The 27,511-nt window shown below is 45.1% G+C and overlaps 1 protein-coding gene across 3 annotated transcripts in view; it reads right to left on the reverse strand.

Moving 5' to 3' along the window:
• Window positions 1-27,511, reverse strand: part of LOC138742330 (potassium voltage-gated channel subfamily KQT member 1) — an 844,658-nt gene that overhangs the window by 147,821 nt on the left and 669,326 nt on the right. The window lies entirely within an intron of this gene.

The raw sequence follows: 27,511 nt of genomic DNA on the forward strand, positions 1-27,511 counted from the left end.
TTCGACTTTCAAGTTCCTGCCCATATGAAAGAAATTCTTCTTAACTCTCTCCTGGTTATTTCTGCCAAGTTTCTTAAGGGTCAGCCTTACAAACTGCTGACTCAGAGACAAAAGTCTCTTCACTGAGCCAAGCTCATGCATTAAATAAAAAGCATTTGAATTGTTGGCAAGCTATGTTGAGCTTGAATTTTCATATTTACACATGCACAGACCCCGAGAGATATTAGAGCACGTTTCAGACTGAAAACTGTCTAGGGCAAACAACAATGAAACCAGATATGGAAAGACTCTGGAGACTGTGCTCAGCTTGCAAACAAGTTGAGAAAGGATTGCCTGAAGTCAATGGCACTCAACCTCTGAGCTGGGGAGGTGGAAGTGCAAACTGGAGCTTCATAATTTAATCAACTACTGATAATGCTGCTCTGTGATGTCATTCAATTCATCATCCAGCAATAGTTCCAAAGAGTATTTGCGAGCTCATCAGGAAATAGAATGACTGCCGTAAGAAGGCTGAACTTCCGATTAATTTCTTTATAGGTATCTCTCCATTCTTGTGTCTTGGTGTGAGCTTGCAGGCGCCTCAGATTGAAGAGACTGCCATCCGTGCGGTACCGGATGTAAACAGCGTCTTCATTGTTGGGGTCTTTCATGGCTTGGTTCAGCATCATGCTGAAGAAGATTGAAAAGAGGGTTGGTGCGAGAACACAGCCTTGCTTCACGCCATTGTTAATGGAGAAGGGTTCAGAGAGCTCATTGCTGTATCTGACCCGACCTTGTTGGTTTTCGTGCAGTTGGATAATCATGTTGAGGAACTTTGGGGGACATCCGATGCGCTCTAGTATTTGCCAAAGCCCTTTGTCCGTGAACTACTCTTTGCAGATGATGCCGCTTTAGTTGCCCATTCAGAGCCAGCTCTTCAGCGCTTGACGTCCTGCTTTGCGGAAACTGCCAAAATGTTTGGCCTGGAAGTCAGCCTGAAGAAAACTGAGGTCCTCCATCAGCCAGCTCCCCACCATGACTACCAGCCCCCCCACATCTCCATCGGGCACACAAAACTCAAAACGGTCAACCAGTTTACCTATCTCGGCTGCACCATTTCATCAGATGCAAGGATCGACAATGAGATAGACAACAGACTCGCCAAGGCAAATAGCGCCTTTGGAAGACTACACAAAAGAGTCTGGAAAAACAACCAACTGAAAAACCTCACAAAGATAAGCGTATACAGAGCCGTTGTCATACCCACACTCCTGTTCGGCTCCGAATCATGGGTCCTCTACCGGCACCACCTACGGCTCCTAGAACGCTTCCACCAGCGTTGTCTCCGCTCCATCCTCAACATCCATTGGAGCGCTCACACCCCTAACGTCGAGGTACTCGAGATGGCAGAGGTCGACAGCATCGAGTCCACGCTGCTGAAGATCCAGCTGCGCTGGATGGGTCACGTCTCCAGAATGGAGGACCATCGCCTTCCCAAGATCGTATTATATGGCGAGCTCTCCACTGGCCACCGTGACAGAGGTGCACCAAAGAAAAGGTACAAGGACTGCCTAAAGAAATCTCTTGGTGCCTGCCACATTGACCACCGCCAGTGGGCTGATAACGCCTCAAACCGTGCATCTTGGCGCCTCACAGTTTGGCGGGCAGCAGCCTCCTTTGAAGAAGACCGCAGAGCCCACCTCACTGACAAAAGGCAAAGGAGGAAAAACCCAACACCCAACCCCAACCAACCAATTTTCCCTTGCAACCGCTGCAATCGTGTCTGCCTGTCCCGCATCGGACTGGTCAGCCACAAACGAGCCTGCAGCTGACGTGGACTTTTTACCCCCTCCATAAATCTTCGTCCGCGAAGCCAAGCCAAAGAAAGAAAGATCTCTCCATTCCCTTCATAGTTCTTGTACCTCTGAAATGGAACCATTGTATCTGCTTCTACTCAGGCAACCCATTCCAGGGACCTACTACGCTCTGTGTGAAATATTTGGTCCACATATCTCTGTCAAGCCTCTTTTCTCCTTCCCCTTAAATGCATGACCTCGCGTGTGTGATACTTTTACCCTGAGGAAAAGATTCTGATTATCCACCCGATACCTCTCATGATTTTATAAGGCTCTATCGGATCTCCCCTCAGCCTCCTACGCTCCAGACAAAACAACCCAAATTGTCCAATCTCTCCAAAAAACTCAAACTCTCTTAGCCTTTCTGGTAATCTGCATCTCTTCACCAAAGCTTCCATGTCCTTCCTGTAATGGGGAAAACAGAATTGGACACAGTTTTCCAAGTGCGGCCTAACCAAAGGTTAATATAGCTGTATCATGACATCCTTACTTTTGTCCTCAATCCCTTGCCCAATAAAGCCAAATATATCATGTGCCTTCTTTACCCTTCTGTATACTTGCACAGCCATTTCCAATGAGTGATGGAGCTGGACACCCAAATCACGATGCACAATAATATTTTAAGAGCCCTAACATTGACTCCATAAATTCCCCTTACATTTGATCTCTTCGCACCTCACACTTGACTGGACTAAACTCTCTTTCCATTTCTCATCCCACATGTAAAACTAATCTTATATCCTGTTGTATTCTTTCGTAGCCTCCTACAATGTGTACAGCTCCACCAATCCGCAAATGTACTAACCCCTAAACTACTTTTTTCATCAAAGTCATTTACATATAGAACAAAGAACAGGGGTCCCAACATCAAACCTTGCATACCATCACTGGTCACAGACCTTCAGCCCAAATAATACCATTCCACCACTACCCTCGATCTTCAATGGGGCAGCTAATTTTGTATCCAAATAATCAAATCACGATGGATCCCATGCATCTGTACCTTGTGTTGTAGAATCTCCTGTGGATAGGGTGGTGAAGATGGCTTTTAGTATGCTGTCCTTTATAAATCAAAGCATAGAATACAGGAGTTGGGAGGTGATGTTGAGACTGTTCAAGGCATTGGTGAGGCCAAATTTGGAATACTGTGTGCAGTTCTGGTCACCAAATTATAGGAAGGATATCAACAAGGTGGAGAGGGTGCAGAGAAGATTTATGAAAATGTTACCTGGGTTTCAGAATCTAGATTACAATGAAAGATTGAGCAGATTAGGTCTTTATTCCTTGGAGTGTAGACATTTGAGGGGATTTGATAGAGGTATTTAAGAATTTGAGGGGATTGATGTGGATAGGCTTTTTCGCTTGAGGTTAGGAGCGATTGAAACAAGAGGTCATGAGTTAAGAGTTAAGGGGCAAAAGTTCAGAAGTAACATGAGGAACCTCTTCATTCAGAGAGTGGTGGCTGTGTGGAATGAACTTCCAGGAGAAGTAGCAGCGACAGGGTCCATTTTGTCATTTAAGGAAAAATTGGATAGGTATACAGACTAGAAGAGAGGACTTGGTTCAGTGTGGACTAGAAGGGTCAAGATGGCCTGTTTCTGCGCTGTAATTGTTATATGGTTATATGGTTGTGGATCAATCTACCGTGAGGGACCTTGTCAAACACCTTGCTAAAGTCGCTTCCTCAAAATTTAATAAAACTGAGACCTGACCTGCACATCACCAAGCCATGTTGATTGTCTTTATTCTGTCCATGACCATCAAGATGTGCATAAATCCTATCCCAAAGTAGTGTTCCCAATGGATTGCCCACCACTTATGTTTGGTTTACTGGCCTATAATTTCTTGAACAACTATTATAGTATTAGCTACTTTCCAGTTCTCTAGGACCTCTCCTGTCACTAACAAGGAAGCAAAGACGTTTGCCAAAGCCCCAGAAATTTCCTCACACCTCTTTCAATAACCTGGGATATATCCCTCAGGCCTGGGGACTTACCCACTTTAATGGTCATCAGAGGACCCAACATCAGCTCTTTCTTGATCTCAAAATACCCTCATGAGCATTCTTTACATTTTATTCCCTACAGCTGTTCACATCTTTCTTTTTGGTAGATATCAATGCTTAGTATCTCACCCTCCTTCGACTTCTTTGTCATTAAGTGGCTCTATCCTATCCCTAGTTGTTTTTAATGTAAGTATTTAATGGCTTGGGATTATCTTTAATCTTATTCATCAAGACATTTTATGGCCCTCTTTGATCTTCCTACTGCCCTGCATGAGCTCCTTCCTGCAGTTTTTATATTCTTCCATGGCCCTATCTGATTCCAGCTTCCCAAACCTCGCACAAGTCTCTTTTGTCCTTTTGGCCACATTCGTAACCTCTCTTGCCATCCAAGGTTCTCTTACCTTGTCATCCTTATTATTCCTTCGCACTGGAATATGCCAGTCCTGGACTCCTAGTCATTGTTCCTTAAACAGCCAGTCGAGGGCTTGTCCAATCATAGTTGTTCCTAGTTTACTTCCCATGGCTCCTGACTAATCTTGTCATAGTTTGCCTTCCCCTAATTTAGTACTTTTCCACAAGGCCCAAGTTTATCCTTAGGAAAAGTGATCATTTATCCTAAAATGTGCCTCACTGAAACTCCGACCACCTAGCCAGGCTCATTTCCCAATACAAGGATCAGTATGGTTCTCATCCTAGTTGGGCTACCTACATGCTGGCTCATGAAACTTTCCTGGATGTACTTAACATATTCTGCCCCATCTAAGCCTCTGGCACTGACAACAACCCAATCAATATTGGGGAAATTAAAGTCTCCTACTGTGATAATGTTCTTTCTTCTGCAACTTTCCATAATCTGCCTACACATCACTTCCTTCAACCACCGCCACCGCCCACCAGCTTCCTCCTCCCCTTGCTGCTGCGCTGCTTGGGTTGCCACCCTCCCACCACTCTGGTTTAAACACTTCCAAAAGTGTAAATCTCCCCACAAAGACATTGGTCTTTCTCCAGTTTGGATGTACAGGTCCCATCTCACCTGGAAGAGCACCCAATGATCTAAATACCTGAATCCCACCCTCCTGCATCAGCTCCTTAGTCGTTCATTAAACTGCACTGAAGTCCTGTTTCTTGCCAAATTAACACATGGCATGGATATTAATTCTGAGATACAACCCTGGAAGTCCTGCTTTTTAACTTACACCTTCATTCCCTAAACTCATTCTGCAGGACCATATCTCCCTTCCTATCTATGTCATTGATACAAGTAAGGACCATGTCCTCTGGCTGATCACCCTCCCCTCTCAGGATGTCCTGTACCCACATCCTGGATACAGGCACCAGGGAGGCAACACACCATCCTTGGGGTCTTGCTTCCACTCAAATTGATTTGTACATGAGAGTTTCATAATGGTGGAGCAGGTGATCCAACAGCCTCACAGCTCCAGAGACCCAGATTCCAATTTGACTTTGGGCTCTGCCTGCACGTAATTTGCAAATTATCCTCACGGCCACATGGGTTAAGCCCTTCCAGCAGTTTCCTTTCTTATTGCAAAAGCATCCTGGTTGGTTGGTAAATCATTAATGTAAATTGTATCCTGGGGTAAATTGGAGAATAAGGGTACAGTTGACTGGCACATGAGAACAAATAGACGAAATAAATGGGCGGCTATGTTGCTCCTTGTGTGCAGGTGTGAGTGGGTGAATCTGAGGGAAATTGTGAAGAATAAAAGAAAATACAACGGATAAAAGTTTACTCTAAATCAGTGGTTCTCAACCTTTCTCTTTCCACTCACTTACCACTTTAAGTATTCCCTATGCCATGGGTGCTCTATGATTAGTAAGGGATTGCTTAAGGTGGTATGTGGGTGGAAAGAAAAAGGTTGAAAACCACTGCTTTAATCATACCTAATTGACTCGATATGTGCACGATTTCATAACTCCAAAGGAAATGGACCAATGACAATTTTTCCTCAAGCAAAATATTTCAGTATCAATTTGGCCTCAAGCAGTGATTCTCAACCTTCCTTTCCCATCCACCTTAAGCAAATCTTTACTAATTACAGAGCACCGATGGCATAGGGTTTACTTAGAGTGGTATGGGAGTGGAAAGAAGAAGGTTGAGAACCACTGCTCTAAAGGGTTGAAAGGTATTTGGTGAGGATTTGATGGGCTGAAGGGCCTGCTTTTAAACTGTATCTTTCTATGATTATGAGAGGATTGCTTGGAGATGCACTCATTGGGCTAACTAACCTCTTCCACATCATTTGAAAATCTTGAATTATCTGTTTATTTATCATATTTTTACTTGTATGCCATTGTCAGGTGCCTGGACATCACATATTCTATATTGGCTATACATCAATTTTTTCAAAATGTATCAGGGGTGTAGTTTCATTGGTGTAAATTGGGCGGCACGGACCCATGGGCCGAAATGGCCTGTTACCATGATGTATGACTAAATGAAAACATTTAAATTTATTTAATTGATTGTAAAACATTTTAGATTGGCCCAAAGTCACGAAAGTCACTGTAGATATGGTGCCTTTCATTTTTCCCTTTTAAAAAAAAAATGTTGCCCTAAAAAGAGCTTCACTGTTTCTGATCTGGCCTGTGGGTGCAAAGCAACGTGTCTAAACACAGAGATCCTGGAAATCAATGAAAAAGCAAAGATTATGATATTGACCCACAAGGACCCTGGACTCAGCTGCTCCATAAATCGAGCACGGATGAAGGTAGGACAAGTGAGTTGGCAGTATATTTTAAAATGGAAGGAGGGGAAAAAAAAACAAGAAACCAAGAAGCTCACTCTCTCCCACCCACCCCCCAACCCCCCCCCCCCCCCCCCCCACTTCCCCCATTTCTCTGCTTCTCTACAGCAGGCACATGTTGTTTTGGTCAGCTAAACTGCAGCTGACTACATGGCTGCAACCTCAGCTTTGCGGTTTCACTTGTGGTGCAAGGGATGGCTGTTTTTTCACTATGTTACTGAGTGCAAAGGCTGGAAAGAACAGCTTGCACGCAGGCAGGGTCTGGATCGCAGCATTGAAGACAAGGCTGTCCACAACATTTTTTCCATTACAGCTCGAGTCTGCAGATAATTTCTTTTGTTTTTTTTTCTCTCTCCTTTTTCCATTGGTATTTGCCAGAATGGAGGGGGTGGGGGCAAGTTTATTTGGTTATGTGCACAGTTGTATTTGTAGGGTGTCAATGCAACATCAAAAGCAATGAGGAACAACAATCGACTTTATTCCAGTGCTGTTTCTATTTTTGTTGATCTCCAGTAACACAAAATTATATGGCAAACTTTGGCAGTTACAGAACTATTTTTAATCATTTAAAGAATGCTTCCCCCTCCTTCTGAATTTATTTTTTGTGTGAGTAGGCAGATGTCAGACGGAGGAACAAATCAGGGTAATGGTCTCAACGTGACAGGGAGTGAGTGCAGGAGAATCAGTCAGAGGGCAATGGCTGGCTTTGGGTACAGGAATCTCAGACTGAGGTTAATGGCTGAGAGTGTGTACAGGAATCAGACTGTTGGTAATGACTGACAGGGGTACAAGAAACTCAAACTGAGGGCAAAGGCTGGCAGGGGACACAGAAATCTCAGACTGATGGCAATTACTGGAAATGATTACAGGAATCAGACAGATCAATGGGTGGGAGTTGATTTAGGAATCAGTATGTTGGCAACGGCTGGGAGTTGGTAAGGAATCTCAGCCCAGGTGGTTACAGGAATTTCAGTCTGACGTCAATGACTGGGAGTGGGTACAGGAAACACCGACTGAAGGTGATGGCTAGGAGTGGGTACAGGAACCTCAGTCTGTGGACAATGGCTGAGAGGGGCTACAGGAATTCGAGCATTGACAGTGTGAGGCAGTGGGTACAAGAATCTTAGTCTGGGGTCATTGACTGGGAGTGAGTACAGGAACCTCAGTCTGAGGGTAATGGGTGCGAGGGGGTACAGGAATCTCATACTGTGGGCAATGACTGAGAGTGGGTACAGGGATCTCAGTCAGGGCAATATCTTTGACTAAGACATGTCTTTTACAATACAGAAACAATACCAAGTTTCCTTGAACATTCTGCGGTCCAATTAGAATCCAAATAAACAACATTTCTTAGATTCTGTCCCTCTTGATCCCAAATATTTTCTGCATTATCTCAAACCACAATTATTTGGAGATTGACTTGCACCAGTGCTGTGTTTTCTTTCTCCAGTTTGTAATGTATTCTTGCTCTAGAACAGCTTATTGCTAATTGTTAAGGCTAGTTTGTTATGACAATTAATTTGATTAGTGCAATCTTTAACTAGACTTGGCTCCACTGCCAAGATATAGCAGCAGGACATTGGGCTTTAAAAGCACTTTAAAACAACAATTTGATTTGTAAATATTAGGCTTTTAATACTCAACAAAACTACAATGTCACTTAAATCACTTAAGAGAGCTCTAATTTATGAATTGCTAGAATGAGCACAATATTTCGAAAAGAAGTGTTTACATCTTTTGAAATCAAGCTACATGGAATAACTATTTGGAGTGCAAGTCAAGATAGTATTTCATAACAGACTCATTCAGAAAATAGAAGCCCATTGTATTCAAGTAATAGTGGAAAGCAGGGTATATCCTGGGCACAGCAGAAGAATGATAGCTCAATGATGTTGCCTGACTGGAGTGAAGGTCAGAATGGGTTAGTTAATGTTAGAATTACAACTGTTGGGCGCTGGACAAAGTGGCAACTCTCTGTCTGCCTTACGGTAGACAAAAGTTAAAGAATTTCATGTATGTTACATTCTAAATGTAGTATTACATGACAATAATGGGACCTTTACCTTAATTGCTGTTCATAATACAGTCTGTAATTGGTAAAGGTAAAGTTTCCATTATTGTCTTGTAATATCACATTTAGAATGTAACATACATAAAATTTTTTAACTTCATGTACTGCAAGCAAAACAGAGAGTCACAACTTTGTCCAGCACCCCTCAAAGAAATGAGGTCCAAGCGAGGAACGAACTTGCGACCCAGGTTTACAAGACCAGTGCTATAACCCCTGAGTTAGTGGAGCCTCCCTCAGGGGACCAAAGGATTAGTTGTATCTCAAAATGGATGGAAGTCGGAATTTTGCCTGTGTGCGGGGAGTACTGAAGTCTTAAAGCAAACTTTTCAATCAAATCTTTTTCTCATCGTAGATTTGACAATAACAATTTAAAGCTTACTGAATTTATCGAGCAACTTTGGCAAATCTTTCCACATTCCGGACCATGCTTACTTTGATAGTCGATGTCCCAGGGTCATAAGGCTGGGCGCAACCATCCTGATTCCTGTGCACATGCACGAGTCTTAGGTTAACGCATGCATGGTGGGTTCACATATTGGAGTTCGGTTGGTGCATACGTGAGAGTTTAGCACCCCAACAATATTGAATTCATGCCCTTAACTCTTGCGCATGCGCCAACCGAACTCCAATACACAAACCCACCACACATGTGCCAACCAAAGACTCGTGCATGGTCACAGGAATCAAGATGGCTGCACCCATCTTACGGACCTTGGGATACCGACTAACAAGGTAAGTATGCACATTTTGGCTCTTGCACGCCCTGATTCCCTGTTATAGTCTGTCAAATACAACATATTCCACATAAATTTTATATTTTAATTTTTTTTTTGGTCGTTTGGGTGGCTGGATGCAAGTTGCATAGGTCACAAGTCAGAGGGAGTACCTGTATATAATTGGTCCAGGTTGAACACAAGTAGGACAGGTTCATAATTAATTAATAATTCTTGTCGATAACACATTTGAACATGATGACAGCACATTTCAGGAGGACTCAGATAGATGATGAGGTGGGGAGGTTAAAAGAGAAGAAATGTAATGAAATGTATTTCTTTGCCTTCTTCCTTGAAGTACAGTTGGAAGAGGATGCTGACCTGGTAAAAAGGTCTTGCACAATCGATGGCCTGGAAAGACATCCCGGTCTACGATGAAGAGAGGCTACTTCCAAGGAAGTAAACGGTAGGTAGAATTGCCCAAGGAAGATACGGTCTTAGGAGCAAAGAACATTATGACCTCACTCACATTGGTAAGGTTTGTGAAATTTCATCGACCAATGGTGGCTCGGTTTAATGCTGTTACAACGACGGGGACCAGGGTTCAAATCCTGTGGTGTCTGTAAAGAGTTTGTACATGACTGCGTGGGTTTCTTTTGGGTGCTCTGGTTTCCTCCCACCATTCAAAAACATACTGGGGGTTGTAGGCCAACTGAGTATAATTGGGCAGCACAAGCTCATGGGCTGAAAGGGCCTGTTACCATGCTGTATGTATATCTAAATGTCTAACATCTGAAAAATTCCACTCACACCCTATCCATCCATTAGTTTTCCAGCTGCCACCTAACAGTGATGATTAATAACAGACAATTAATTTGCCTAAAGCACATTTGCAGATGCCCAACTACTTCAGCCACCATGCACATTACACCTGCTTCAAACCATTCAGCTATGAAGGTAGATCACATAAATAAACTCATTAACACTCTCCTTTCCTTTGGGCAATTGAGGTCAGGTGACCAAGAAACACTATAAAAATGAAGGGCTATGTAGAAGAGCAGTCATCGTCTGAGTCAGAGTGGCAAGGTTTTGGGTCAAGAGGCTTCAGCGAGTAGGGGCTCAGGTGGTGGTGAAGGAGCTGAAGTAAGAAAAGGCGACCCTATTTGAGGAACAAAAAGGATTCAGCAAGTAGGCACAGGTAGAGTAAGGTTTTATTTATCTTATTTTTTTCCTATGGTGATAGACAGTGGAAATGGCAGCCAGGGCAGGAGAATGCTCCTTTAGTAGAATGTGGGTTGTCAGGGAAGCCAACAGTATCCTTGACGACTTCATCTGCGAGAATGTATACAGCTGCAGCTCCTTACAAACTGAGTTAAGGACTCAGAGTTGGATAAACTCTGGATTATTTGGGAGGCTGAGGGGGTGATAGACAGGAATTACAGGGACCCTATCACACCCTGGAAGAAGAGGAGGGTAGCTGGGAAAGAAGCTGTCCTTGTGCAGTTGAGTGCTCGTCTTTAGGCTCCTGTACCTTTTCCCTGTTGATGGTCACAAAATGAAGAGGGCATGGCCTGGGGGGGGGGGTGGTGGGGGGGGGGGGTGGGGGGGGGGCGGGGGGGGCGGGGGGGAGGAGGTGAGGATCTTTGAGGATAGAGGCTGCATTTTTAAGACACCACCTCATATAGATGTCCTCAATGTAATGGAGTCTGGTGCCTGTGATGTTGCAGACCAAGTTAACAACCATCCGGAGTTTACTCTTGTCCTGAGTGTTGGCGCCTCCATACCAGGCAGTGCTGCAGCCAGCTGGAATGTTCTGCACGGTATACCTGTAGTAGTTTGAGAGGCTTCACTGACATACTGAATCTCCTTAGACTCCTCGAAAACAATAGCCGCTGGCGAGCCTTCTTTGTGATTGCATCAATGTAGGACTGGGTTATGCTCCCATGACTTCCTTCTGAAGTCCACAATCATCTACTTGGTTTTTCTGATGTTGAGTGCAAAGCTGTTGTCGGGACGCCATTCAGTGAGGTGATTTATCTCCCTCCTGGATGCTTCCTCTTTGCCATTTGTGATTCTGCTGACAACTGTGGTGTCATCAGAGAACTTGTAGATGGCATTTGAATTGTGCCTGGCCACACAGTCATGGGTGTATAATGAGTAGAACAGTGGCTAAGCACACATCTTTGAGCTGCACCTGTGTTGATAATCAGTGAGGAGGAGACATGGTTTCCAATTTGTACTGACCATGGTCTTCCGATGAGAAAATCAAGGATCCATTTCCAGAGGGGGGTACAGAGGCCTAGAGTTTGTGGCTTCTTGACCAGCACTGAGGGTATAATTGTATTGTAGGCTAAGCTGCAGTTGATGAAGAGCAGCTGTATGAGTTGCCATTTTCGAGGTAATCCAGTGCTGAATGGAGAGCCAGCGATATTGTATCTTCTGTGGAGTGAATGTGACAGTAGGCTAACTCCAGTGGGTTCAGATCTTTGCTTAGGTACATGTTAATTCTGCCCACGACCAGCCTCTCAAAGCATTTCTTCACAATAGAAGTTAGTGCTACTGGGCAGTAGACGTCGAGGCAGCTCACACTACTTTGGTACCGGGATGATTGATGCCCATCTGAAGCAGGTGGGAACCACTGACTGCAGCAATAAGAGGTTGAAAATATTTGTGAACACTCCAGATAGAGGGTTGGCGCAGATTTTCAGAATCCTGCCAGGTAAGACATCAGGGCCTGATGCTTTGCAAGGATTCACCGTCTTGAATGATGTTCTGACGTTGCCCTCAGAGACAGATATCGCAGGGTCCTGAGACTTTTCAGGGATTCTTGTATGCACTATTTGGTTCTTCTTCTCAAAGCCGGCATAGAAGGTATTCAGCTCATTGAGTAGTGAAGCATCACAGTCATCTATAGTGTTTGCCCTCGCTTTGTAGGCTGTAATGGCCTGCATTCCCTGCCATAGCTGGCATGTATCTGTCTCTGTCTTTAGCTTCCTCAGAATTGCCACTTTCCTTCAGAGATGGCCTTCCATAGGTTGTACCTGGATTTCTTGTAAATATCCTAATCCCCAACCTTAAACACCCTTGTTCTCACTCTCAGCAAGTTGTGAATTCTCTGATTCATCCAGGGCTTCTGGTTGGGGAATACTGGGTATTTGTGCATGGCCACACACTCATCCACGCAGGTCTTGATTAAGTTGCATATTCATTCATGTCTATAGATGAGTTCTTGAATATGTTCCAGTCCACCAATTCAAGGCAGTTCTGCAGACGCTCCTCCGCCTCCCTCGACCAGACTTTCGCCGTCTTCACCACTGGTGCTGTGGTCCTCAGTAGAAGTGCAGCCAGGTGATCAGACTTGCCAAAGGGCAGTTGTCATATGGCTTGGTATGTATTTTTCCTGGTGGTGTAGCAGTGGTCAAGGGTGTTGCTTCCCCTGGTCTTGCACGTGACACGATGGTGGTAGTTTGTCAGAGACTTCTACAGGTTGGCCTGTTTGAAGTCTCCCGCAATAATTGGGAAGGCTTCAGGACGTCCTGCCTTATGGCTGTTGATCACAATGTTCAGTCCCTCCAGTACCAGCCTGACATTAGCCTGGTGTGAAATGTACACTGCGACCAGGATGATGGCAGTGAACTTCCATTGGCAGGTAGAATGGGTGACACTTTATCACCAGATGTTCCAGATCAGGGGAGCAGGACTGGGACATGGCCATCATGTCTGGGCAACATGATGAATTGACGATGACACAAACGCTGCCTCTCCTGGTATTTCCAGATGCCGGTGGTTGATCACCATGATGGAGGGTACAGCCCATGGGCTGCAGCGCTGTGTCTGGAATGTTTGCCTTGAGCCACATTTCTATAAAGCAGCATTCCCTGATCCCTCGCTGATGTTGAAATCTGGTTTGGAGTTCATCAAGTTTGTTCTCCAAGGATTATCCGTGGGCCAGGAGAATGATAGGGAGTGGAAGCCTCGTGTCCCGGCAACTAAGCTTGACCTGTAGCCCCCCACCCTGCTCTGTGTCCATGTGGTCAGGGTCTTCTTTACCTGGCTCGTGGGTCCGCTGCTGGCAGTTCCTGCGGTGTTTAACTGCTCTTTGCGCTGTCCCTTTAAATCCTCCGCGATGTTTATCGTTTTTATTATCTTTTTCTGCCTCATTTGCATGCTGTGCTAATTTAATTCCACTATTGTTGGTGTGTCCATATGTACTTGTGTGACTGCGGCAAATGGCACCAAGTTCTCATATTCATACTTATTCTTGCTCATACTCTCAGAGCCAAAGTAATGAAATGACCAGTGCACATCAGTGGTGGGCCTTAGGGTGTTGATGGTAAACAAAACCATTGAGAGTATGAGGGGAGAGAGGTCAGGTTTCCCATTGTCAGAAATGATCAGTGTGAGACTTGCCACATCACAACTCCGATAGTTGGCATGATCTCGCTGCATGCTGGCCTCGACTGCCTTTTCACTCCCTTATTCAATGACTGGCACGCTTGTTTGAGCCACAAGAACACATTTTTTCAAACCACGTCTAGGGAGAGCTATTTTCTTAGCCACTACTGTGATCTTCATCTTAGCACCCCCCTCCCACCCCAGCAAGTCCGGGGTGGGCTCTCATTATTCCTAACTGCTTGTTCTGCAGCACGAACAACCAAGTGGGTAACCCTTCCTGCCGTGGACTAGATGGTGCCACTTGACCTGTGCAGGCACTAACATAACTGTTTGGCGACTCTGATGGCTGTTGAAAGATTCTCGGTGGCTCTGGAGCATTTTCAGCATCATTGACCACAGTGAGAAGCCACGGAAAATTGTCCTTGTTCCACAGAGACTTCAGAGCAAATTGCCTTGTATGACTTTAGACACATCTTTTAGGGAATTGCACGAAGAGTGAAAGGATTAATAAATTCATAAACCATCTAACAACTAATGGTGAGAACTTTCCATGACCATTATCATATTAGGAACTTGGTAGTATATGCAATTTGCAAAGTTGATGGGTTCTCAGTTTCCTTTTGGGCATTTGGTTGATCACCCAGAAAGGCCGGCCGGTTGGCGGAAGGGCCGGCCGGTTGGCGGAAGGGCCGGCCGGTTGGCGGAAGGGCCGGCCGGTTGGCGGAAGGGCCGGCCGGTTGGCGGAAGGGCCGGCCGGTTGGCGGAAGGGCCGGCCGGTTGGCGGAAGGGCCGGGCGGTTGGCGGAAGGGCCGGGCGGTTGGCGGAAGGGCCGGGCGGTTGGCGGAAGGGCCGGGCGGTTGGCGGAAGGGCCGGCCGGTTGGCGGAAGGGCCGGCCGGTTGGCGGAAGGGCCGGCCGGTTGGCGGAAGGGCCGGCCGGTTGGCGGAAGGGCCGGCCGGTTGGCGGAAGGGCCGGCCGGTTGGCGGAAGGGCCGGCCGGTTGGCGGAAGGGCCGGCCGGTTGGCGGAAGGGCCGGGCGGTTGGCGGAAGGGCCGGGCGGTTGGCGGAAGGGCCGGGCGGTTGGCGGAAGGGCCGGGCGGTTGGCGGAAGGGCCGGGCGGTTGGCGGAAGGGCCGGCCGGTTGGCGGAAGGGCCGGCCGGTTGGCGGAAGGGCCGGCCGGTTGGCGGAAGGGCCGGCCGGTTGGCGGAAGGGCCGGCCGGTTGGCGGAAGGGCCGGCCGGTTGGCGGAAGGGCCGGCCGGTTGGCGTAGCAGTTAGTGCAATGCCTTTACAGGCACTGTCTGTAAAGAGGTTGTATATTCTCCTCATTTCTGTGTGGGTCTTCCCCGGGTCTCTGGTTTCATCCTGCTGTTTGAAATGTATCAGGGGTGTCGTTTAATTAGGTGTAAATTGGGTTGCACGGACTCATGGGCCAAAATGGCCTGTTATCGTACTGTATGTCTAAATTTAAACTCCTAGAACACAGAACATTACAGCACAGGAATAGGTCTTTAAGCCCATGATGTCTGTGCTGAACATAATGTCAAATTAAACTATCACTCTGCTGTTTGCAATCACCCATTTCCCAATATTCTCTATGTAATTCAAGTTCAAGTACAAGTACGAACCAACAAAACCGTGTTTCCTGGTCTACAGAGTAAAACACTGCAAACATACATAGACATAACACACATATAGTCAAACGATATGCATTCACAGTACATGTGTATAAAAATATTAAAATAAATAAATATTGTTAAATAAATAGTAGAGTCTCGGAGGGTTTGTATGAGTAGTTTATCAATCGCTTAGTAGTCTCACTGCCTGAGGGAAGAAGCTGTTTCTCAGACTGGTGGTTCTGGCTCTGATACTCGTGTATCTCTTTCCTGGCAGGAATAGCTGAAAGATGCTGTGTCTGGGATCAAAGGGGTCCTCAATGATTTTGCGAGCCCTTTTCAGACAATGATCCCGGTAGGTCACATTGATGAGGGGTGGGGCGATCTTCTGCAGCTCTTTTCGTCCTGTGGATTGATCTCTGATCTGATGTTCTGCAGCAACTGCAGCACACTGAGATATAGCTGACCAGGACACACTCAATAGAGCTCCTGTAGAAAGTTGTCCGTGAACTACTCTTTGCAGATGATGCCGCTTTAGTTGCCCATTCAGAGCCAGCTCTTCAGCGCTTGACGTCCTGCTTTGCGGAAACTGCCAAAATGTTTGGCCTGGAAGTCAGCCTGAAGAAAACTGAGGTCCTCCATCAGCCAGCTCCCCACCATGACTACCAGCCCCCCCACATCTCCATCGGGCACACAAAACTCAAAACGGTCAACCAGTTTACCTATCTCGGCTGCACCATTTCATCAGATGCAAGGATCGACAATGAGATAGACAACAGACTCGCCAAGGCAAATAGTGCCTTTGGAAGACTACACAAAAGAGTCTGGAAAAACAACCAACTGAAAAACCTCACAAAGATAAGCGTATACAGAGCCGTTGTCATACCCACACTCCTGTTCGGCTCCGAATCATGGGTCCTCTACCGGCACCACCTACGGCTCCTAGAACGCTTCCACCAGCGTTGTCTCCGCTCCATCCTCAACATCCATTGGAGCGCTCACACCCCTAACGTCGAGGTACTCGAGATGGCAGAGGTCGACAGCATCGAGTCCACGCTGCTGAAGATCCAGCTGCGCTGGATGGGTCACGTCTCCAGAATGGAGGACCATCGCCTTCCCAAGATCGTATTATATGGCGAGCTCTCCACTGGCCACCGTGACAGAGGTGCACCAAAGAAAAGGTACAAGGACTGCCTAAAGAAATCTCTTGGTGCCTGCCACATTGACCACCGCCAGTGGGCTGATAACGCCTCAAACCGTGCATCTTGGCGCCTCACAGTTTGGCGGGCAGCAGCCTCCTTTGAAGAAGACCGCAGAGCCCACCTCACTGACAAAAGGCAAAGGAGGAAAAACCCAACACCCAACCCCAACCAACCAATTTTCCCTTGCAACCGCTGCAATCGTGTCTGCCTGTCCCGCATCGGACTGGTCAGCCACAAACGAGCCTGCAGCTGACGTGGACTTTTTACCCCCTCCATAAATCTTCGTCCGCGAAGCCAAGCCAAAGAAAAGAAAGTTGACAGGATGGTGGCCGATAGCCTTGCTGCCTCAGTCTTCTCAGGAAGTGCAGTCGCTATTGCGACTTTCCTGACAAATGATGAGATATGTGGTAAATCACGAAAATCTGTAGACACTGTGGTTGAAGTAAAACACAAAATGCTGGAGAAACTCAGCAGGTCAAACAGTGTCCGTTATGTAGCAAAGGTAAAAATACATAACCAACGTTTCAGGCTTGAGTCCTTCATCAAAGTATGAAAGAGTGTTGGCAGACGTCCGAATAAAAGGATTGAGGAGGGGGTGGGGTGGCAAAGGCAGGAAATGATAGGAGGATGCGGGGTGGGAGAGGACAGCAGCAATGAGGGGTGGAGGGATAGCTGGGTGGGTAAGGGGGAAAGGAGGAGACAAGTGGAAAAACTGGAAAGGGGAAGGGAAAGAAAAGGTGAGCAGGTTAGGAGAAAGCAGAGGTCGATGTTAATGCCATCTAGCTGGAAAGTGCAAAGGCGTACAATAAGGTGTCGGTCCTCCAATCTGTGGGTGGTCAAAGTGGGATAGTATATAAGGCCATGGACAGGCATGGGAGTGATGCGCAGAAAATAACTCGAGAGCCTGAGTCACTGATCTACAGGCTTTTATTTGCAATGGACAAGGACCTCATCCTGGGCCATGACTCAGGCTTTCTGGGGAAGGGTCAAGGAGTTGGAGCAGTGGTTCTCAATCTTTTTTCTTTCCACTCACATACCACTTTAAGTAATCCCTATGCTCTGTGATAGGGATTGCTTAAGGTGGAATATGAGTGGGAAGGGAAGGTTGAGAATCACTGCTCTAGAACCAATTGTTACTGAAATAGTTTGCTTGAGAAAAATTGTCATTGGCCCATTTCCTTTGGAGTTATTAAACCATGCACATAATGAGTCAATTAGGTACAATTAAAACAGTGGTTTTCAAACTTTTTCTTTCCACCCACATACCACCTTAAGCAATCCCTTACTAATCACAGAGCACCCATGGCATAGGGAATACTTAAAGTGGTAAGTGAAAAGAAAAAGATTGAGTTCCACTGATTTAGAGTAAACTTTTATCCATTGTATTTTCTTTTATTCTCCCTACATTCTTCACAATTTCCCTCAGATTCATCCACTCACACCTGCACACAAGGAGCAACACATCCATTTATTTAGTCTATTTGTTCTCATGTGCCAGTCAACTGAACCTTTATTCTCCAATTTACCCCAGGATACAATTTACATTAATGATTTACCAACCAACCAGGATGCTTTTGCAAGAAGAAAGGAAACTGCTGGAGGGGCTTAACCCATGTGGCCATGAGGATAATTTGCAAATTACGTGCAGGCAGAGCCCAAAGTCAAATTGGAATCTGGGTCTCTGGAGCTGTGAGGCTGTTGGACAATCTGCTCCACCACTGTGAAACTCTCATGTACAAATCAGTTTGAGTGGAAAGCAAGACCCAATTGTTACTGAAATATGTTGCTTAAGAAAAATTGTCATTGGTCCATTTCTTTGGAGTTAAGAAACCGTGCACATAACGAGTCAATTAGGTATGATTAAAACAGTGGTTTTCAAACTATTGATTTCCCTCACATACTACCTTAAGCAATCTCTTACTAATTACAGAGCACCTTTGGCATACTTAAAGTGGAATGTGAGTGGAAAGAAAAAGGTTGAGAACCACTGCATTTATAAGCTTTATACAAGGTCAAAAGAGGGAGTGGCCACGGGTACAGTCACAGGCTGAGGCTAAACCAGGTAATCAGGAATATTGCAGTTCACCACAGTGAGTATGGGAGTGTGATTCAGAATTGAAATAGATGGTTACTGGGAGGTCTCTGTTGTGGAGGATGGAGTGGAGGTGCTCAGTGAAGCAATCTCCAAATCTGCATCCAGTCTCTCCGATGTAGAGAAGGCCACAAAGGGAGCACCAGCTGCAGTAAATCAGTCCTCTGTATATACAGATGAAGTGTTGCTTTATTTGGAAGGTCTGTATGGGGCCCTGGACTATGGGGAGGGAGGAGGTGTGGGTGCAAGTGTTGCACCTCCTGCGGCCACAGGAGAAGGTGGTGGGGGGGAGGGGGCGCACAATAAATGGGGAGGGAAGTGTGCACGAGGGAGTCATGGAGGGAGCAGTCCCTCCATTATGAGATGTTGTATGTCCAGGATAGGTCACTATTTAAATGGACTTAGAGGAACATGGTGCTCTCTACTCTCTTTCCTACTGAGCTATTAATGTGTAGTGGAGGGTGGTCGTCCCTGGTCCTCCTGAATTCCACAGTCATCTCTTTCATCTTGCCCACGTTGAGACTCAGGTTGTTATACTCATACCATTTCATGAGATTTTCCACTTCTTTTCTGTCGTGTGACTCATTGTTGGTGATTAAAACCTCAAAACCTCAGAAACCTCATCATATCTGTTTCCAGCTATCCTTGGTAGTCCATTCCAGGCACCTTGCACTCTAGGAGTTAAAAATCTGTCTCTTTAACATATGTTCTCTATTATTTGACTCCTTTATCCTGGCATCTCTGTCAGTGCCTCTCAAAATTTTATAAACCTCTATCACGTCTCTCCCTCAGTCACTGATGTTGCAGAGAAATTTGTACAACCTACAATTACATTGATCGCCTGGAGTGGGTTCATGGCTTTTCAGGAGTGGGGTTTGAACCCTGACTGGGGTAGAAATACTGCCACAAATGCTCGATGCTTAAAATTGGTCAGAGTATAGTAACTTTTCCACAGTACGGTTTGAAGAGCTGGGAGATAAACCAAGGGATTGCTAAGGGGCATCTAATGACAGCCTGACAATTTGCCAGGCAGTTTACATTGTTTAGGTAAACATGTAACCTCTGTCATATTTTATCCAGATAATGACCATTTATACTTCGGAGATGAGTTCCATATTGAAAATCTGGTCTCTAACTGACTGAAAAATGGTTCTAATGATGCAATATGTTAATATAATCACTCTCTGGAAAATATTTAGCTTCCGTCATATTCAGGATTAATAAGGAATACATTTGCCAAAAAGTTGGATTGCATCATTGTTGGTGCAGAAACATCGCTGCATTTATTGCCAACACCAAATCAGGCTCCCCTCAAAAGATGCTGTGCAATTGGCTAAAAAAAACCGCGAATGTGCAATAATATTAAAATATGACCTTTGTTGATCCCAATGGGATGCGTCTAAACTCAGCACAGCTGTTGAAACCTCTAATGCCCAATAATCAGGGAAGGATAATCATCTCTTAAAGGCACACTCCTCATGGTTGCCTGACAGCAGCCACACACAGCCTGGCTGATTTTTGACTTCCAATAGGCTGCTGGAGAGAGAAAGAGAGCTGAAAAGGCCAGTGAAACACTGGTTAATGAGGTGCAGACCAGGGCGTTGGTCCTTGTGTTGATGAACTTGTGCTACTGAGAGAAGCGCTGACTAGAAAGTAGGTCAAGCTGTTTTCCTCCAGGAGTGAAGAAATGGAGCAATGCTTGTGGAGGGTTCACGATCTCACAAGATGAGACAAGGTAAGCTGATAACCATTTAAAAATACCATTCTCTTCGTTGGACTGAAATACATTTTTGCTTAATCCACACCTCACTGCCTCCAACACCAGCCTCAACCCTCACCCCACTATTGTCCTTTTTAAGTGTTTTACCCTAAAATATTGAAGTCAAGCTTTCAAATGTATGATCATGTAGACGTTATTCAATGTCCTTCATCTCCTTTATCTAAGATTTAAACAGCAAGTGAGAAGATCCTCACCTGCCCAACATGAGAGAGTGCCCACTAGAATTCAGTGGCAGATCCTAAGGCGGATTCATGAAAAGACTGGAGAAGGGGATGCTACTGCAGAACATCGTTCATGGTTTTACAGGAGCTGAAGGTGCTGCATGTGAGTAGCCAACTGCTGTCCTTGAGTAGAGTGCTGCCCCAATGTCAGCAGATGGGAGGAAAAGGCGTGCACAAAATCTCTTCTCGTCTGCTCACATTGCACAGAGCATTGACTAAGAAGTGGAGGAACACTGCCGGGCTCTGATACCCCTTACTTTGACCCACCGAAGTGTGACGCCTCACATTTGTCTCGATTAAACTCCATTTGCCATTTCTCTGCCTGCAAATGGACTACGTCCCGTTGTATTCTTTGATAGCCCTCTTAACTGTCCACAGCTCCACGAATCTTAAGGTCGTTTTAAAAGTTACTAACCAATCCACCTACTTTTTACCTATTCATCCATCCATCCTCAAACAACAGGGGTTCCAACATGAATTCCTGTGGAACACCACTGGTCACAGACTTCCAGCCAGAATAAAAACACTTCCATTACTATCCTCTTCTGTCTGCAAGCCAGTTCTGAATCTATTCAACCAATTCATCATGGATCTTATGCATCTATACCTTCTGGATTAATCTTCCATGAGGGACCTTGTCAAATGTTTTACTAAAGTCCATGTAAACCACATCCATGGTCCTGCCCTCATCAACCACCTTTGTCACCACCTGAAAATCTCAATCAAATTGGTAAAACATGACCTACCCCCTCACAAAACCATATTATTGTCTTTAATCTGACCCTAACCTTCCAAATATGTGTAAATCCTATTCCCAAGTACCCTCTCCAATAGTTTCCCTACCACTGATCTGAGATTGGCCTATAATTTCCAAGATTATCGCTATTTCTCTTCTTGGACAAAGATGCATCAACTATTCTCCGGTCCTCAGTGACTTCACTTGTTGCTATTGAGCATACAAGATCTTCATTCAGGCCCCAGAAATCTCATAACTTGCCTCTTTCAATAACCTGGGATAGATCCCACCAAGAACTGGGGACATTGCTTGCTTACATTAGGAACAATGATTGTGGAGGGTTCAGGAGAAGTGTCTCACTGTAAAAGGACCCTTCACTGCCCATATTGACAATGCTTCCTAGAAGATGAACCTCTGATGTGGAACAAAGTCATTCATCACCCTGCTCTACTCGTCCTGCTGGTCTTCTTGGACTTATTGACCATGGTCTCCTGGCTGCACTTCCATGCGCACCTTAAACTGCTGTTTGCCAGATGATGCAGTGCAGCACAGTAAAGTCTCTTCCCCTGTTCAGTGTCTCCTACCGGATAACCCAGAGCGATGAAGGCAGTAGAAACTGCCACTTCAGAGGACCAATGCCATTCTCTGCTTCTGTCTTTGAATGCATAGCCGTCATTATATTTATGCTCAGCTGGCATGGTTGGAGTGAAAATGAATGTCATAGGGGAGCTTTTGTCCTCCAAGATCCAAGCAATACTGGTTACTAAATGTATCCAGCAGTGTGGACACCTTCAGAATGAATGAGACATGAAAACTGGCAGAAAACATGGCATTCATCATTAAGAACTCCACCACATAATCCCGGACACTTATGGACTGGAAACGATTAATTCAGGTTTGTGGATTATTCCAGATTTAAGGATGGGTGGGTCTTTGAGTGATATTGGCATGATGCAGGAAATTGGGACTAGCCCAGATTTCCAACATCGTTGGCCTAGTCCATGCTGTAGGACTGATTAATGAATAGATTGGGCTGATTTAATGAGTGTGCAGGCATTCATGGAAAGATGGAAATCTCAGTGCATTGATGTCACCTTCTCTTCCATACATAGAGTGGTTCCTCAGAGATTGTGAGCTCAACAGCGAGAACAACACAGGCATTCCTTGCTCATCTGCAGTCAGTCCTGAAGTTGACTTGGGGGCTGTTATGATGTCATATCATTAGTAAAATAATGAAAGGCCAATTTTCCTCCAAGCCCTCTGAAGATTGTCTCATGACAGTCATTCCCTGGAAATATGGGTTGCAATTTATTTTGGAGTCTGAAACAGTCATTGTGCAATGACAGATATGATTTGGGGGCCGGGAAAATATTGGGCACATTAACATTGATCATGAGTGGAAATGTCTGATCCAATTTTGCGAATGGCTTGATTTTGCCCACAGATAATTGCTTCATTTACAAATCGATTTTTGGACGCTGTAGTGCTGAAAAAACAGCGCTACGCGATTAATTTCTAGGCAATTCTGTGGCAGGGAAGCAAAAACTTTTTTCAGTACCTTTTCTGTAAGACAAACTCCAGATGTTCTGCGGGAGAGGGAAAGGGGGAGGGAGTGCTGAAGTGGCATTAAAACTGGAATCACTGGAGCTCATTACTGTGATTTATATCACAATATCAAATATATTGTCCTGCAATCTCAGACTGGGTGTGGAGAATTACTGAGGGTCAATTTCTATCCTTCCATGCCAGCCCAGTTATTGTTGGTCTGCTTGCTTGTCATTTAAAATCAAATTCTTGAAGTTGCTTGATTGACTTAAGCATTCTATCATAAACACTGGACAGCAGTGTACTAAAAGAGCAGAACATTTCTCAAACTCTTCATTCAATTTCAATGGTTGGCAGCCATACAGCATCTCATGGCTCTCAGTTGACCAATATTCTTTAGCCAGATTGGCCAGAAGTTAAACAACAAAAACAGTTTGCAATTACTTTTGCACTTTTCAAGCAAAATTGATAGCTGCCATGTATGCAGGGGTGATAATAAGCAAGGGAAAACCAAAGCTCAAAGGATTTTTTTTATTTTGGAACATTCTGGCTGGTTGCATCACTGCCTGTTATGGAGGTGCCAACTCTCCAGACAATAATAAACTCCAGAGGGTTGGTAACTCGGTCTGCGACATCACAGGCACCAGACTCCACTCCATGGAGGACATCTACATGGAGGTGTGTCTTAAAAAATCAGCCTCTATTCTCAAAGACACCCAACACCCAGGCCATGCCCTCTTCACTCTGCTACCAGTGGGGAAAATGCACAGGAGCCTAAAGATGAGGACTCAACGGCACAAGGACAGCTTCTTCCCCACTGCCGTCAGATTCCTGAATGATCAGTGAACCAAAGACACTGCCTTACTTTTCATACACTATTATTTTTATGTTTTTATAGTCATGTTGTAAGATGGTTATAATTTGAAAGTTTGCACGATGATGTTGCCACAAAACACTAAATTTCATGACTCGTTCATGACAATAAATCCTGATTCTGAAACCTTTGAGAGCAAGCAGAGAAAGAACAAGGTAGAAATCAGAGTTGGCGCAAAAGGGAGCATCCGTGGGCATTGTCATCCCCCACACAGTGAGGTGCTGTGCCCCCCCCCCCCCCCCATACAGTCACGGTCATCGCTCAGCATCAGACCTGCCCCCATCCCTCTGGTGTTACTAGCATGCGTAAAGCATCACTAGCAGCTAATGACGCTTGACACCTTAAAAGTAGCGCTCTCAGCACCTATATCGGAGGGGCTGATGATGGTAACAGCACCCCCACCCTGAGCGAGTTTATCAGCGTGGCACTGTGCCCCCTCTAACATTCATTCTGGTGCTGATGCTGGTAGAAATAATTGACAAAAGAATTCCATAAGGAACGAATACAGTTACTTAAGCATATGAAATCAAAATCTGTGGACTGGCTCACCAGTTCTGGTCAACAACATTAGGCAAGGCTGAGATGGAGCAAGGAAAATGCTTTCTTTCCATTGCCACCTCTGTTGTACGCTGTATGTTTCTGATCAGGCTGATACCTAATATTGACAAGCACTTCCTTGGGGCAAAAGGTTCAGATGAGGCAAAATTTGTAAGGTGTGTCCAATGATTCCTGACACAGAATGTGGACAAGCTTAACTAGAATAAAAGTCATACTGGACCTTGTGCTGGTCAGGTGATACAATGAGGATGAGGATTTCAGAGACAGTGGCCACAACTGGCTGATTTATGGACTAGCTATGGACAAGCATGGTTAGCGCAACCCTGTTACAGTGCCAGGGATCGGGACCGAGATTTGAATCCCACATTGTCTATAAGGAGTTCATAAGTTCTCCATGTGTCTGCGTGGGTTTTCCCCCGAGGGTTCCGGTTTCCTCTCTCCATTCACAACGTACAGGGGTTGTGGGGTAATTGGATCTAATTGGGATTGTGGGCCGAAATGGCCAGTTACCATGCTCAATGCCTAAATCTAAAAAAAATTAAAGGAGTAAACAAAATGAAGAAAGGTTTGAGGGTAAAGGATAATTGGGATGGGATGAGGCAGGATCGAGGGGAAGTAAATTGGAAACAGATGTTCTCAGAAATGCACAGCAGAAATGTGGAGGATGTTTGGGGACCATTTGTGTGAGCTTCTGGAGTGGTTTGTTCCACTGAGACAGGGAAAGATGGCAGGGTAAAATAATCATAGTTGACAAAAGAGGTGGAAAGGAAACTTTCATTAGGACGCAAGAGTCAGGATGTTGTCCCCTTGTTTAAAAGGGACATTGGGAAAATCCTAGGAATTATAGGCCAATGAGTCTTGAGTCAGTGGTTTGAAAACAATTGGAGTGGATTCTTAAGGACAGGACATGTGAGCATTTAGAGAAGCATTGTCTTCTAAGGGATAGCCAGCGTGGCTTTGTGAGGGGAAAGTTGGGTCTCACAAGGCTAACTGAAGTTTTTGAGGATGGGACGAAAGAAATCGGTGAATGCAGGGCAGTATATGGTAGGCTCATTCAGAAAGTCATGAGGTATGGGATCCATGGCTGCGTGGATAACTTACTAAATTGCCTGCAGAATTGCAGCATTACAAGAATGATGTAGAAGCTTTAGAGATTTACAAAGATATTGCTTGGAGTGGAGAACATGTCATATGAAGCAAGGTTGACCGAGGTACGGCTTTTGTCTTTGGAACGACAAAGGATGAGAGGTGACCTATCAGAGGTATTCAAGGTTATGAGAGTTGTTTAGGTGGGGTGGATAGCAGCATCCTTTTTTTCTGATGTGACGGGCCCAGAGAACCCCAAAACCCAGCAGCAATAGAAATTCACCAAGACAAATGGTCACTTAAACAAAAGTTATTTTAAATTTTTTTTAAACATAAAAGCAGGATCAAATTTTAACTTATTACTATTAACTTACCTTAACCCCCCCTCCTAATTCTAAGCACACATGTATGTAATGGCTGTGCAAGTTCAGAAAAGTTCTTTGATTTACAGTCCAATCTCATTTCTCACTCCTCCAAGTTCACCGTTATCAGGCAATTTTTATATTGCACAGAATTTAACATTTATGAATCTTCACCAGGCTTTGGTGCTTGAAAGGTAAATGGTTACCACTCAGGAAGGTTCTCGTCAGTTTTCAGAGAGAGATTTGTTGCTCGTTGGACACACACCAAGTGATTCCTTCCAATCAGCCACTTCAGTGTCTTGCCGAAGAAACTTGTCCCAAACAGTGTTTTCCAGATGATTACCTCTTTCTTTCAGGTCACCACAGAGTTCATTTTCTGTTTCCCTTATATCAGGCTAAATGTTACACAGCCAGCCATCTCCTCTTGTATGGACCACAAGGGCTTTAAACAGGCTGAACTCAGAACTCACAACCCATCTTCAAAATGGGTTTTCAAACAAGCTTCCAAAAACCACTGCAGAAAATCAGCAGTCTCTCTCTCTGTCACACTTAAAGAAAAACCTATTTGGCTTTCTCTGCTTGCAAAACCACATGGCCCTCCTAAAACAGCACACTCCACCAAAACAGCTTGCTGACTCCCAAAATCAATTCATGAGAGAGCTTATCAGTATCCTCAGATGGGCCTTCCATTTGCACCTCGTTGTGAAAATCTCCAGCACAGGAGCTTATTGTCTTTGCAGACTTGTAGGCACCATCTTTAGCACTTTAAAATGAGATCTGTTTTGAAGTGTTTTTATCTTTTTGTGGCCTAACTAAAACCCCACAATCTATCTACCAAAAACATATCTATATATAATATAAAATATAACATAAGCTGTTCACACTGGGGCAACAATAGAAAATAACAGAGGACATCCAATTAAGGTGAATGGAGGTAAGTTTAGGAGAGACATCAGTGGAAGGTTTTTAAACATTTTTTTTACACATAGCGGTGGGTCCCTGGAATAAATTGTCAGGTATGGTGTTATTAGCTGATGTAATAAAGACATTTAAAAGCTAGGCACATGGATGTCAGGAGTAGGTTTATGTTGGTCCACACAACACCAAGGGTTAAAGGGCCCAAAATGTGCTGTAATTATTTACTTTCTCCTTTTCACTCAAATTTTAAAACCATAATCCTTCCTATCCTGCTCCAAGCCACTAATGTTCCATATATCTAAAAATCTGGGTGGCATGGTTAGTGTAGTGGTTAGCGCAATGCCTTTACAGCCCCAGTGATTGGGAACAGACCAGGGTTCAAATCCTGCGCTCTCTGTAAGGAGTTTGTACTTTCTCCCCACGTTTACGTGGGTTTTCCCCAGGGGCTCTGGTTTCCTCCTACCATTCAAAATGAACTGATGGGGTGTAAATTGGGTGGAATGGACTTTTGGGCCGAAATGGCCTGTTACCATGCTGCAGGTCTAAATTTAAATTGGCAGAGATTAACTAATGGCTGCTTCTGAAGAAAATACCATAAATACCAGAAATAGCAGCGTGACTTGGGCGGGTGAGAGGGGAGAGACACCACCGTGACTCAGGTGGGGAGAGAGATACCAGCGTGAATCGGGCAGGCGAGGGGGGAGAGACGCCTTTGCCCCTCAAAAATAGGAGGTCACATTAT

This window comes from Narcine bancroftii, chromosome 1 (genome assembly GCF_036971445.1).
Source record: "Narcine bancroftii isolate sNarBan1 chromosome 1, sNarBan1.hap1, whole genome shotgun sequence".
Lineage (NCBI taxonomy): Eukaryota > Metazoa > Chordata > Chondrichthyes > Torpediniformes > Narcinidae > Narcine > Narcine bancroftii.